The sequence below is a fragment of the Castanea sativa genome, chromosome 8, assembly GCF_040712315.1.
Source record: "Castanea sativa cultivar Marrone di Chiusa Pesio chromosome 8, ASM4071231v1".
Lineage (NCBI taxonomy): Eukaryota > Viridiplantae > Streptophyta > Magnoliopsida > Fagales > Fagaceae > Castanea > Castanea sativa.
Genome location: NC_134020.1, coordinates 7,113,250 through 7,126,308, shown reverse-complemented (window position 1 = coordinate 7,126,308; position 13,059 = coordinate 7,113,250).

Sequence of the window (13,059 nt, the reverse complement as noted above, 5' to 3'; positions counted from 1 at the left end):
ATCCCTGCTTGAGCTTATGTTGATAATAAGCTAGTTGAACCATGGCGTTTTCTCGTCGTTCCTCAACTAAGTCTAAGTTTCTCATTAATAGATCATCATTGCTATCTGAAATGAAAGAGCTTTTCTTCAGGGTTGGGAACCCAGTTTCTAATGGTATTACTGCCTCGGCTCCATAAGTCATGGCGAAAGGTGTTTCACCTGTGGATCTTCGTGGTGTAGTTCGATACGTCCACAAGACATGTGGCAGTTCTTCCACCCACTTTCCCTTGGCGTCACCCAACCTCTTTTTGAGTCCGCTCACTATTACTTTGTTGACAGCCTCGGCCTGCCCATTTCCTTGGGGATAAGCCGGAGTGGAATATCTATTCGTAATGCCCAGATCACAGCAGTATTTCCGAAAGGCTTTGCTATCAAATGGTAAACCGTTATCTGAAATGAGAGTATGAGGGATGCCGAACCTGGTAACGATATTCTTCCATACAAACTTTTTTGCTTCCATGTCTCTGATATTTGATAATGGCTCAGCTTCAACCCATTTGGTGAAATAATCTGTTCCCACGAGAAGCCACCGTCTGTTTCCTATTGCTTTGGGGAAGGGTCCAACAATGTCCAAGCCCCATTGAGCAAAAGGCCATGGGCTAGATAGAGGATTCAGGACTCCCCCTGGTTGATGTATATTTGGAGCGAACCTTTGACATTGGTCGCACTTCTTTGCATAATCTTGCGCTTCTCTCTGCATATTTGGCCACCAATAGCCCTGAGTAAGGGCTCTGTGAGCTAAAGACCTTCCCCCTGTGTGACTTCCACAAATCCCTTCGTGTAACTCTTCCAAAAGTAGCTCCGTTGCCTCGGGGTGTATACATAACAAATATGGTCCGGAAAAGGAACGTTTGTACAATTTCTGGTCCTCGGATAACCAAAAACGGGTGGCTTTCCTGCGAACTTTATCTGCTTCAGCCTTTTCTCCGGGCAGGATGTCATTTCTGAGAAATGTTACTATTTGATCCATCCAACTAGGCCCAGTCCTAATTTGGAGAATTTGAGTGGAGTTACCGTCCGTCCCAGTGGGTTTCAACAGATCTTCAACAAGGATAATTCGTGGTAGACTTTGTGCCGAGGACGTTGCAAGCGTGGCTAATGAGTCGGCATGGGTATTGCCACATCTGGATACATGCAATAGTAAAAAAGACTCAAATTTAGATTGCATATACATGACCTGGGTTAGGTACTCTCGCATTCTAGAATCCCTTGCTTCTAGCTTCCCTTCTACTTGGCCTACCACCAATAGTGAATCCGAGAACATTTGCACCGTCTTTCCTCCCATTTTATGAACCATGTTCATCCCTGCGAGGACGGCCTCATACTCTGCTTCGTTGTTGGTGGCCGAGAATCCTAATCTCAAAGATTTCTCAAAAGTAATTCCCTCTGGGGATATCAAAACTAGTCCTATACCCGATCCCCTCTAATTTGCTGCTCCATCAACATGGACTTTCCATAATGGAGGCCCTTCACACGAAATCATGCCTACTGATTTTTTACCCATGCCTTCTTATAGTCTTCTAACGAAGGCTCAGCAAATTCCGCCACAAGGTCCGCGATGACCTGTCCCTTTATAGAGGTGCGAGGCATATACTTGATATCGAAAGCTCCTAGGACAGTTCCCCATTTGGCAATTCTTCCCATATAATCTGCACTTCGCAGAATTGATTTAAGAGGGAGTTGTGTAAGAACAACAACTGTATGAGACTGGAAGTAATGGGGAAGTCTTCGTGTAGCATGTACCACCGCCAAGATAGCTTTCTCCAGTGGTAAATAACTCAGCTCGGCCTCGTGCAGAGATTTGCTTACATAATAAACCGGTCTCTGGATGTTATTGTCATCTCGGATAAGAACCAAACTAACTGCATGGTTGGCCACCGCAATATATGCAAACAGAATTTCATCAACTTCTGGTCGAGACATAACTGGTGGTCGCGAGAGATATTCTTTTAGCTGTTGGAAAGCCACTGCGCACTCCTCGGTCCATTCAAAACCCTTCCATTTATTCAATAACTGAAAGAAAGGTCTGCATCTGTCCGCGGACCGAGATATAAATCGGTTGAGAGCAGCAGTCATACCTGTCAACCTTTGCACTTCTTTAGGATTCCGAGGTGGGTGTAAGCTGTTTATTGCCTTAACCTGAGCAGGATTCACTTCAATTCCCCGGTGAGTCACCATATATCCTAGAAACTTGCCCGATCCCACACCGAAAGAGCATTTAGAGGCATTGAGCCGCAATTTATATTCTCTCAGCTTCTGAAAAGTGTTGCTCAGATCTTCCAGATGTGCAGAAACTTCTTTACTCTTTACCACCATATCATCCACGTATACCTCAATAGTTTTTCCTAGCTGGGCCTCAAACATTCTCGTCATCATCCTTTGGTAGGTAGCCCCTGCGTTTTTCAAACCGAAGGGCATTACCTTATAATGATAATTTCCTGTCGGAGTGACGAATGCAGTCTTCTCCTGGTCCTCAACGGCTAAAGGTATCTGGTGATAACCTTGGAAAGCATCAAGAAAACTCATCCGACGATGTCCAACAGTAGCGTCAACCAATTGATCAATCCGAGGCATCGGGAATGAGTCCTTCGGGCAAGCTTTGTTTAAATCTGTGAAGTCTACACAAACTCTCCACTTCCCATTCTTCTTTTTCACCACCACCGTATGGGCTAACCATTCAGGATAAAACACTTCTTTGATAGCCCCTGCCTCTTTGAGTTTGAGTACTTCCTCTTTTACGGCTTCGGAATGTTCTTTGGAGGACCTCCGAGGTGGTTGCCTCCTCGGCACTACAGTTGGATTAACCTTTAAATGATGACATATGAAGTTCGGATCAACCCCAGGGGCCTCATACGCGTTCCAAGCAAATACATCCATATTTTTCTTTAAAAATAAAATCAGTTCTGTCTTCTCTTCCTGCGGCAATTGAACTCCAACCTGGAAGAATTTCTCAGGATCATTGTCTATGAGAATTTTCTCCAATTCTTCACATACCGCTTCATCTACCTCGGCTGTGGGAAGAGACTTTGATTGCTATGGCTCTCCGTTAGCCGAGGTCGAGGAGTCTGGTTCTGGTCGACGTAGAATTGCAGCCGTGACACACTGTCGAGCCACAGACTGACTCCCAAGTAACTCTACCACCTGGTCTCCAGAATGAAATTTGACTTTGACATGCAAGGTTGAGGAAACAGCCCCTAACGCATGCAGCCAAGGTCTTGCCACAATAGCTGTATAGGGAGAATAAGCATCGACCACGATGAAATCTACGTCTACCACCTCCGGACCTGATTGCACAGGCAGTCTAATTTGTCCCTTTGGAACGACAGCTCTCCCTTTGAAGCTTATCAAGGGTGAGTCATATGGCATAAGATCTTCAGCTCTTAATTTCAAGCCCCTAAATAGGTCAGGGTACATGATATCTGCACCACTGCCTTGATCAACCATTACCCTCTTTACATCATAGTTCCCTATTCTGAGGGTTACCACTAAGGCATCATCATGAGGCTGGATGGTCCCCATCTTGTCCTCTTCAGAGAAACTTAGGACTGGCAGGATACTTGCCTTAATCCTCTTCGGCTGATCCCGTGACCCTTCGGCCAATGTTTGAGCCACTGACATTACCCTGAAAGGAGCTGAGCCAGTCCTACCAGGTGCTGCAAAAATGACATTGATAGTACCTAGAGGAGGTCTGGATGAAGGGCCGTCGTGGTTTGCCACTCCTGATTAGTTTTCTCGCCCGTTGGGTTGGTACAGAAACTGCTTCAGCTTTCCCTCCTTAACCAATTGTTCCAGATGATTCCACAAAGTGCGACAATCCTCGGTGGTATGACCTCTCTCCTGGTGATAATGGCAGTGGAGATTTTGGTTGCGTCTCAAAGGGTCCCCTGCCATTTTACTTGGCCATTTGAAAAAAGGCTTATGCCTTACTTTCTCCAACAGCTGCTGCACCGGCTCCCTGAAGACGGTGTTGACCACTTGTGGGGGTATGTGACCAGCCTGCCTGGAAAAATCCTGCGCAGGCCTATTGTTGTTGTATCTGTCCGACCTGAAATCCCTCCGTTCTTGTGGGATAACCTTCACCTTGCCTTTTCCCTGCTGCTGATCTTCCTCAACCCTTTTGTACTCGTCGATGCGATCCATCAGTCGACGTACGCTTCTGACAGGTTTCTTCGTTAAGGATTTCCTCAAGTCATGCTCCGTTGGTAGGCCGACCTTGAAGGTCCTTATTGCTACATCGTCAAAGTCTCCGTCAATTTCGTTGAACATTTCCCAATACCGGTCCGAATATGTTTTCAGGGTCTCCCCTTCCCTCATGGCCATGGATAGTAAAGAATCCAATGGACGAGGAACTCTACTGCACGTGATAAAGCGAGAACCAAATGCCCTAGTAAGCTCTTTGAAAGAATCAATGGAGCCTGCCCTTAAGCTGTCAAACCATCTCATGGCTACGGGCCCTAGGCTAGAAGGAAAAATTTTGCATAACAAAGTTTCATTCCTGGAATGCACTGCCATTCTCTGGCTGAAATGGCTAACGTGCTCCACAGGATCCGTCCCACCATTGTAAAGAGTGAAGGCCGGTTGTGTGAAGCGCCGAGGCAACCTCCCTTCTTCCAATCTGTGCGCGAAGGGTGATCTGGAGATTTGGTGTAATGCTCTTCCCATTGCGTCATTTCCTAAGCCCCTAGGGGGGTAGTCTCTGCCACGCCTCCCAAGCAGATTGTCTTCTTCGGAAGAGACATATTCACCTGGGGGAGTTCTGGATCTCTGCCCGTAATTGTCATCCTCGGATCCTTCCGAAGAGGGGTCAGAGACCGGAGGAGTTCTCCTTCGCCTTTCGTGGCGCAATTTCCTCTTTAGGCCGTCCATCTCCTTCTGCATGGCCCTGGCATTTCTTTCATAAGGAACTCTGCTTCCTCCTTGCGAATGACTTGCACTTCTGATGGTGTGTGTAGTATGTACACTTCCTTCTCGGTTCTCTCCGTGATCAGGATGCAAGGAGTGATCCTCACGCTGAGAGCCCACGGACTCCGCGCTGCGTTGTGGTCCTGATCCTACCATGATGTCCTAAACTTCCTTAAAGACTAAATCCCCACAGACAGCGCCAATTGTAAAGACACAATTCAAATTCCCAAACCACGACTGGGAGGAAAATGGGCTTGAAAGGCCTTTCTTCACAATGAATTTGTAGAGGATGGGTTTGTAATCTAGATCTCAAGGATGGCTTAGACAATTTACAAAAAGAACGGGCTTTGGGCCCAATGGAACAAAACAAAGAATCGTTTGCAAAGAGTAAGACTGAGAATTCTTCCTCGGACTGTTTTCGAGGATAGTTTCTAATAGTATTTCTCAAGTTTGGATACAAATATTGATTATCATACACTTTTTCTTTCTCCAAAAGCCTCCCTTTGCTTCGTATGCCTTCCCTCCTATTTATACTCCTCCTCTTCTCTTCATCATCTTCCACTCTATGGTTGCAATCCTGATTTTTGGATACTTGTCCCATCCATTCTTCCCTAAAGCCCGCTGGGATTAGGGACCAAGTTCCAAGCTCTATGCTCAGGTCCCATCCTTCCATCTATACAGTCAGCGTATCAATTACAGAGTCTTTAATATATGGGCGGTGGTAGCAGCTTTACTTTAGACATTCCACCGCTCTTTCTATTGTCCTCCACGTATACTGTGTATCCTCGGCTTAACATTCCGAGGACAAATCTACTCCTCGGTCGGTATGGGACATTTAAATACTCCACGATCATTTTGATGTTTTCGGATTTGGATTTCTGGCCCAAAAGACCTCGTTGGGCCGTCCTTCATAAATTACTGGGCCCAATACCCCTACATTATATATTCACAAAATAGTTAGGGGGTGTACCAAATACAATGTACAGTGGGTATGTGTATGATTGATTTACCAAAGTGAATCGAGAATATCATAATTTTTATTAATAATAGGTATTATTGAAGACATAAAAAATAAAAATAAAACAAAATAAAATACCACAAATATAAAGGGAACAGATTAAAAGTAGCATATAACCCGCAAGTTTATAAGAAAACTAAAAGTAATACCTGTAGCAAAACAGGAAAAGAGTTGCACATCGATGTCTAAACATTTGAAACTAAATCTTCAATAGTTGAGTCGGTACTCTGAAGAGGATATTTATCAAGTCTTGACTCTTTGTTCTATTGTAGATAATGATAAATAAGGATGGGCCATTTTCTCATGATCAAACTTATATGGATTGCTCTCCAATAATGTCCAGTAAGCTACTTGAAAAACAAGCTAAACAAAAATAATAAAAAAATCACTATAAGAAGTGATTACAGAAAGCTGTACTCAAAACCAACTTATAAGACCAGCATCTATCAATTAAGAATTAAAGATCATTACCTGCCTCAAATATACAACTCCTACTGCCTAACTGAGGATGTTTCCTGATCAGTTGTAAGACAATAATGCCTAGTTGTAATTTACCTTCTTCCGTAGATTCTGTAGCAAGATATCAGCATGAAACCAAAAGCCTCCTTATGATTTTTTATTTTAAAAACCTAAAAAAAAAATTGTATAGTGTTTAACCAAATTAATCCTAATCTAATTAATAAAATTGGTTGATTTGAAATTAAATAAACTAAGCAAATAATTAGATTAGGAAAAAAATATAAAATATAGCAGTAAAGAGATTAAACTGTTGTATATATAGATATATACATGGATAGGTTGTAATAATGATGTTTGAGTTTGGAGAATATTGTTTCATAAGGTGAAAATTCGAGTTCTGGAATTTTCTAAGTGAAATTCAAAAATAAGGATTTTTGATCAGTTGAATTTTTTGCTCAATCGATCAAAATGATGAGGAAAATAATCATGGAGTCTCTGGATGATTCCATCGCTATTCGATTCATATTCGATCGATTGAAAAACTCTTTCGATCGATACTCGATTCCTCTCGATTGATCGAGACTCGTAAAACTTAATTTTTTGCAGAATTTTCTGGTAACTGTTCTAAATGTTTAAAAAGATTTCAAGCTTTGTGAACAGTTTTATGAAACATTTTAACTCTCCATACATACCTTATGATGAAACATAACCCTATAGGTATAAATAGAGGCTTATGTTCACTTGAAATTCTATGGTCATTCTCCAGAATTGCTATCTGTAGAACCTAACAACTTGGTTGTATCCTAGGGACAAGTTTGCAGTAACCCTTTAGCAACAAGAGTGTGGGGGCAAATATTGTCTAAGGATAACACTTTTGTGCCTCCAAGTTATCTATTTCTGTTTGTCTTTTGTGTTATTCTTTTTCTCCCTCTATTACTTTGTGTATTATTCCCAACATAAACAATATAGAGAAAGGAGTTAAGGTTTTGCAATCCACCTTATTAATTCATATCAGCATATATTTATGATCATTAATTTTTCCCAACTATTGCATGATAATCTAGATATTAATCTTGCTATCATAAAAAACATTATCATTAAGATGCATGTTTAAAAATCTAAAGCCTGCTCTTCTTCGTTTCCTAAATATAAAATCAAATCCTCAATCATATCCATTGACAAACAAATCACAAGAGATATTCAATTTTAAAATCAAGAAATAATAAACCAAGCATTCAATAAATTATGATAAATCCAAGATCATGAGAAAAACATTATTAAACTCATATTAAGAATCCTATCTTAATCAATTGAGATGAAGCAAGAACAATTTAAATCATTAAAGAACAACTATTGTAAGAAAAATCAAATCATGTGAACAAAGTTGATAATCCTTAACAAGGTTTCATCCTCAAACTTAATTGAAAATTTAGCTACTCATAGTAGTTGAAAGAAAGCATAAAATTAAAATACTAAATATTAAACTAAACAAATAAAACTATCATAAAAGAAAGTCGTAGACGTAGCTACCTTTGGTGGTTGTTGATATTGTATTTTGTCCGCCTCGATTTGTGTGCTAGACCCCCGAAAAATCCAAAAATATTATTTTCTCTCCATGGGGCTCCAAGAATATCTAGAATGACGTGGCGCAACCCGTTCGGACACTAGAGCACTCAAAGTGCCTTTTCAGCCGAAATGACCAAAATGCCCCTAGTTAATCCTAGGTTGACCGAAAGTTGAACAAGGTCAAAATCCTCACAAAACAATATTTTTCATGGTTTTACATCAAACTTGAGCTTTTCGGAGATTTTTGGCAACTTTGACCAAGTTGACTCGGAGTTAACTCCTAGCGTGCCCCAGAAACCCTAATTTTGATTCGGCCGTCAAAACGGGTTGACACCAATGCCATTGTGAAGATTCTCAAATTCTCAATCCAATGACTATTCATGGGTCAAAATCGGAAGTAGAAAGACCAAGATATCATGAAAACTGGGATAACAGACACTAACAACTTCCGGGAGCCATAACTTTTGACTTGACCATTGGATGTTCAAGTTCCATAAATTTTTAGAAATAGAAAGTCAAGATACTTCCAGGAGTTTCAAGATCAAACCAATCTGAGGCCATTTAAAGATGGTGGCCATTGAAGGTCCGTCACTTTAAAAAGCGTGTCGGGGCTATAAAAGGCCCTAGGCACCTTTAGACCAAAAAAGGAGAGACTTTTTTGGGTTTTGATCTCTGCCTGGACGCTTTCTACACATTTTCCTCTCTTCCAAACACAAAAAACACATATAAAACACACAAAAAACACATCAAAGCCTCTTGCTTATTCCTTTTTCACCAAAAATACAAGGTATTGTTATTATACCCAGTCTTCTTTTCCTTGGTTCTACACCTTAATAACATGATTTATTTTTTTCCTTAGCATGTTTTTTGCTTTATCTTGCTCCTAGCATGTTCTTAGTTTAGATCCATGTTTTTCCATGCTTGTTTATATGTTGTTTGTCTTGATCTACATGTTTTATGCTTTATGCCATGCTTTCTATGCTTAGATCTCCTCTTTCTTATCTTTTTTATGTTTAGATCCACATGCTTCCATGTCTCATACCATGTGTTTGTGCCTAGATCTATCTTTCCCATGTGTTGTTTGGCTAGATCAACATGTTTCTATGCTTGTTTACATGTCTATTTGTCTTTCCTACATGCTTTATGATTTATGCCCTGTTTTCCTATGTTTGTTCTTTTTTTTGCTCTATATTGATGTTAGGGTTACATGCTCACATGCTTGTATGATGTTGTTGGCTATGCCTTGCTTGGATTTATGTGTGTATTTCCATGCTATATGATTAGATCATTGTCTTCACATGCTTATATGCTTGGATTCATGTTCTTCCATGTTTATGTGCTAGGCTTGTACATGTTTATGTCTATGTTCCTATGCGTACTTGTCTTGACCTACATTTTCACATGCCTATGTGCTTGGATCTATGTTCTCTACATGCTTTATACTATCTTCCATGTGCCTGTGTGCTCCATGCCATGTTTGTGTGCCTAGACCTAGGCTATGTTTGTCATGCCATTTGCTATTGTAGCCCTTTTGTTGCTTTTGTCTCCCTTTCTTCTGTTTTGGCCATTGGGTAGGATTTAGATCTTGACCCCTTTATGGTCATGATCATCATCCGTACACCTTGGCCCATATCAAAGGGTTTGGATCATCCTTATTTGCATGTCTATGTTTGGTTGCTTCTATACTTTATCTTCCATGTTAGCCTCTCTAGTCCTAGTCTTCGCCACGCTTGATGCCCTTAGCGGGTTTGTGGTTGTGTGGGTAGATCTGACGCCCATGAGGCCTTGTTTGAATGTAACCATTTGGGATGCATCACCATGATGCCAGTTGCTTCGTGCATACCTTTCCCCTTTTTCGCTCCGCACGATGCTATGCTTACCATGCTTATTTGTGCCACCCGTTGGCTTTCTATGCATCTTCACATGCTTGCTTACATGTTCATGCGTGGGTCTTGCTTGCTAGTGTGTCATCCGTACTTCAACACAATGAAGTTATGGACATTCGATCCAAACCTACACTTGTCATGTCTCTTGCCACATGCTATGCTTGCTTTGCTTGTATGCTTGTTGCTTTATACCCATTGCACATTATCTATGCATCTCTTTCATTCCATTGCTTGTCTACTGGTTTCTTGTCATTGCCTTTGCATGTACACACATGGAGCGAGGATGCATGGAGCTAGGGCATGGTCTCCCAGGTGCAAACAAAAAGGGCGAGGATGCGAGTATGTGGATATACGCCAAGTGGCTGTGTTTAGTAGGTTTAGGAGTCTAGCCTCTCCCGTTTGGTTATGTTCTCTTTTAAACCCCCTTCCTTCCTCCCTCCCTCCTTTCTCTCTTAGATGGGTTGCATTAGGTATATCATGCCATGTAACATTCGTCCTCATCTCTAGAGTATGGCAATCCCTGTTTACTTTCCTACACCTATATTTTGGGCAATGCTCTAGGGATGCAGGCATTTACTTTCATGCTCTATGTGCTAGCATTATGCATGATGTATGTATATATATACTTGCTTGCCCTTCTGGTGTGATTGTCACAGTTCATGTCACCTAAGGCAAAGCAATGCCTAATTTTCGCCGCGAAAGTAAGGTGACATGTCAATGGATTTTTGCTGTGGAAATATGGTATTTTGTCCAAATGCCTTAGGAAAGCATAGATTGGGACCACCCATTCAAAAGCCAAACCTCAAAGCCCCCCATGCATGCAAAGCCTCGAAAGCCAATGCCAAAATCTTGTTTTTTACTACCAATCTCCGAAAATTAAGGTTATGTTTGGTAACAATTTTTGTTTTCTATTTTCAAAAACTTGTTTTTGGGAATATAAAGAAAAAAAAATTTCTTTTATTTTTTAAATCAAAAACATGTTTGGTTAGTTGAAATTAAAAAAAAAAAAAGTTTTTTGAAGAAAAAATAGAAAATAGTAAAATATGTTGTTACTAGGATTTTAACTTTAATCCTAACTCAGTAAATGAGATAGATTCATTAAATTAAATACGTATTTTTCATTGACTTTTGAAAATTAGAAACTAAAAACAACCTTTTGCATGTTTTTAGTTTCCTTCACAAATTGAGTTTTGAGAACAGTTTTTGTTTTTTATCCATTTTGGGTTGCCAAACAAGTTTTTTAGTTTCAAAAATAGAAAATTGTTTTTGAAAACAGAAAATACGGGGAAAAGACAGTTACCAAACATACCCTAAGGTTTTATCAAAACAAAGGACTGTCCTTGCACAGGCGTTGTGGGGTGCCTAACACGATCCCCACACGTAACCAAGTTTCCAGACTCAAGAATCAAGATATTTTGCTATCCACATTAGATTAGGAAAAATGCTATTTTTCTTAGCCTAGGATTGGTAATAAAAACAACTAGAAACAGGTGACCAATCACACCTTAGAAAAATCCAATGATTGGTGGCAACTTCACTTACCATTGATAATCACCTAAAATTTGGCCAAGATTCCTACCACACCTCCAAAGGTAGACAAATACCTTCCTCCATCGAGAGAGAGAGCACCCAAAGCACTGCGTGAACAACATAATTATCGAGAGGGGCCTCCAACGGGCCCCACGTACGCGTGAGTGTCGCCCCGGCTGGTGGTCGAACGAAGGCCCGACGGTTTTTCCTGATCGAGGCTAGGCATCGACAGCAACTCCTCTGCCTCTCTACTTTTCCAAAAGAGAAATATTGTTGTGGTTGCAAACCCATTTTAAATTATTCATATCTCATTCTACCTTAGGTCTATATAAATCTATTTCTAAACCAATTGAAATTAATCTAAACTTTCTTACTAAAGCTCTATATTTTTAAGCATGACTTAAATATCATTACTTGTTTAAAATTGTAAATAGTCAACAGATAATAGCAAAGAAATACAAATTAAAAATTTGAAGAATAGACAAATGATCAAGGAAAAAAGCAAGAAAAAGTCAATAATAGATTCAATAAACTAAACCTTAAGGCATTCAATTTGAAATCAAGGAAGATTCAAGACAATTTTTAACATATTATACATGGCACATCTATATAGTCTAGGAATTTGAAAATCAACCCATCTAGTATGAATGTTCAATTAGTGCGTAAAACATTAATGAATGTTTAGACGCCCCCAATTTTAACAATACTATCACAAGCTTATACACAAACAATGTATGTGTGGAATGATGAATATAAGCTATAACTAAATTGGTAAAACACTCTAAACCATAATTAATCACAAACACAGCAACAATTAAAAGGTAAAGAGTAAGGGAAGAGAGATGCAAATACAAAGATAACATGACGATGTGTTATTGAAGAGGAAATTGAAGTACTCGGTGAAAAACCCTTCCACCGCTCTCCAAGTGGTCAAATGATCCACTAAAGAATAAAGTTGGGATCCATGAATAGCAGAAGACTCTCCAAGCCTAATCTACCCAATGCACCTAAGCCCTCCAAGCTTCTTGCTCCAATAGGGTTACACCTAACCTCGTCTTCTTTAGCTTTCTAGATCCCGCAATTAGCCCATTGCATCAACCAAATGAATTGGTCATCTCCGAACTGCTTCCCAAGCACCAAAATACCTCCTCACTAATATGGGTATGGTGAGATAAGGATTGGGCAAAATGTACCTCTCAAGGATATGTCAATGGAGAGGGCAAGAGTAGAGGAATTTGGAGAATCAAGTGATGAAGATTGTGGATGAGTCAATCTTTTTTTTCTCTAGGGTTTCTCTCTCAAAATTCTCTCTGGAAACTCTCAACATTTCGTGGGCATTCCGTGACAAAACAAAATTTGGCAATCTCCCTCTTTGGCTATTCCGTGACAAAACCAACACATGTTATTAGTTTCTCTCTCAAGTAAATTTCACCTGGAATAAAGCCAACACATGATTGAATAAATTAAACCTTACAATCTCCCCCTTTGGCTATTCCATGACAAAACCCTAAAACAGACTCTAGATTTAAAATGTGAGTTGGGAACAGTTACCAAAACTCACTCACACCTAACTCTAGAAACTATGAAGCTCTTGAACTAAACAGACAAGTTTTCTTGAAAACAATAACACAAGACGATCATTGTAAGCAGAAATCTTAA